Here is a 2,811-nt window from a genome sequence, read left to right as displayed (position 1 = left end):
GGTCAACTCATCATAGCCTCTGACGCTTCTATCAGAGGCTCTGTGGGTCTGAACTGAGCAAGTACTCATCTCTCTAAGGATTTTCAAACTGTTTAGGTAAATAAWGGTGTAACATGTTAGAAGGCCCCGCACATATCACAGAGGCTCTATCACCCTTAGGCCTCTGACATAATTCTCTTCTATAGTTTTGTATTATTGATATGGTGCGCGTGGTTCTGTGGATAATGGTTAAAGTTTATCACGCACGTGTCAAATACGGGGGCGCACGTCATCAATCGTGCGTCTTCCCAACACCACGTGTCATATTTTGATTCGTCCTTCCAAAAAGCCACTCATCACGCCTCTTCACCTATTAAACGGTTCCCATTCAAAATCCATCACTATAAATACCCCTTCCCCCCAAAACATAAACCTTTACATTACTCCTTACTCCGACGAACGTCAAGCTTTCCGACCAAACCTGCAACTATGTCTTCAAGCTCTTCCGCATCCGTTCAATCTGTGAATAACTCAAGAGACAACGAGGTAAATCAATCACAGGCACTCACCTCTCATGCCCTATCATTTTTCCAAAATCGATATGAAAGAGTGGTCCTGGTAAAGAAACCCAACAACTATTTTTTCGCTCCTTCTCCATCTGGCTTTCCTGAATTCACCTATCCTCTCATTGAAATCCTTCGCAACCATCCTTTATACTATGCTCTCTCAGCAACTAAACCTACCCAAAACATATATTACCCAATATTTACTCAGTTCTTATATTACTACCCTCGATAATTCTGGTTTAAGCATAGTAGGTTATGCTTCACACCCTACTGTAAAATCTCTTATTCCAATGGAATTGAATGTCACCTCCCTGTGCACAGCCCTGCACCTTCCTTCCTTGGCAAATCGGAATTTGGATACCTTTGCTCCATCACCAACAGACACCGAATTAATTGAGTTTCTTGAATTTCACTCCTATACTGCAAAGACTAAAATTGTAAAAAGGACTGAATTCAAAAGGAAAGGCCTTCCCCCAATTTGGAACATTCTGTTTTCGATAGTGAATTGCTGTCTCACAGGAAAGGTCGGCAGCCATGACCAAGCCTCACACRCCATGCTTTCCATTGTATATGGAATCTACTTCAATCTGTCCCTTGATTACGCACAACTCATCTTTGAAGACATGGTGGGATTAATCAAAAAGAAGTGTGCTACTCAGAGGGGTAAGAAATCAAAAGTGAAGGCACAAAAGAAAGCCAAAGAGGACCTCAATCATCCAAATCTTATCCTACAGAGGTTCTTTGGTTTGGTCTTTGGCGACATGATAGTAGAGAAGCTGCCCTCTGCAGAGCCAAATGCGCGACTGTATCCAATGAAGGAGTTCCACCCCACAGAGCATGAGCTAGGGTACAGAAGCCCAAGGCCTCTATCAAAAGCCATGCTCAAATACCTTAGCAGAGGAGATAGGAAAGAGTATAGACGTGGATACAGGAGGTCAGAGCCGGTCCCTGAAACCCCTCCAAGCTTAGGTATCCCCTTAGGAGAGAGAGTGCAAAAAATGAGGGTTGAGGGAAGAAGGGAGGAGCCAGCAGAGGCTAGAGAGCTGAGTGAGGATAGACCAAAGGTAGTAAGTCCCCCACAAAAACAAAAGAAGACAAAGAAGACTCAGAAGGATGTTGACTCTTCTGAGAAAAAGAAAGGGAAGAAGAGACCCGCAGAAGAAGAGGGTCCAAGCAGTCCTCTGCAAAAGCCGAAAAAGAAGAAATCAAAGAAGGCCCAACCCGCAGAGGTTGAGGTCACAGACGCTGTACTCCAAGAAAGCCTCGCAGAGGCTGCTCCAAAGCGCAGAAGGTTGCGTAAGGTTATTCACAAAAAGTCCCCAACAGAGAAGATACACGATGTAATCTTCCACATCCAACAAGAGTTTAAAGCGCCCACAGAAGTAGCGGATTTGGGGACAGAAGTCGTTCTAGACAACGAAGAAGAAGAATTGGAGTTAGGTGAAGGAGAAAAAGATGCCGAAGGCATACACCCAAGCCCCCCTCCTAGTGCAACCCACATTTCTAAGGACCCTGTTCTAGAGGGAACCCCTATTGAAAAAAGCATGCACACACTGAGCCCTAAACCAGCAAACCTCGCAGAGGACATTCTTTCATCCTCTGTCGAATGCACAGTCCAGGAACCACAGTCTACTCCAACATCCTCTCAAAAGGATGCTGGTTTTACAATAAGAGTCTATTCGCCCAAGGACTCGTCACAACCCAGAGAGGCATCCGTTGCCCCTCCACACTTGAGTGAACAACCAAGTTATGCTTCAAAGGCATACGAGAGATTCACAGAGACTGCGGGTCTAGAACGCCCAAAGTCTCCACTCGATCCCTCTGCCGAGTTAGGCTCTGAATCTACTAGGCACGACATTGATTGAACACTGGTAGGCTCTCTAATTGGAGATGTTCGAGGATCCGGTGGAAGTCCCTGAGCTGACATCGACAAACCAGTCACTGAGGGCACCTTACACTCCGAGGCTACTAGGTCACCATGTGTTAGTGATCTAGGTTCCCCGAGTACTTATGTAACGAAGGGGGAGTTACAAACCTTTGCCACAGAGGTATTCTAGAGATTGGATGAGTTGAAAAGCTTATTCACCTCCCAACCGGCGACAGAGGCTCTTGCACCGCTAACAGAGGCTCTGAAGGAGTTGACTTCCACAACTTCTGAGCTCAAGGCGACTGTATCAGCCCTTCAGAGCTCTGTCCTCAACATAGACAACCTCACAGAAGCTTTCAACGCCTTGTCTCTCAACCATTCTTCAATCCAAAAGCTCAA

This window comes from Cynara cardunculus (assembly GCF_001531365.2).
Source record: "Cynara cardunculus var. scolymus isolate 2C chromosome LG 17, CcrdV1, whole genome shotgun sequence".
NCBI classification, from domain to species: domain Eukaryota; kingdom Viridiplantae; phylum Streptophyta; class Magnoliopsida; order Asterales; family Asteraceae; genus Cynara; species Cynara cardunculus.
Note: the sequence above shows the minus strand (reverse complement) of the source record.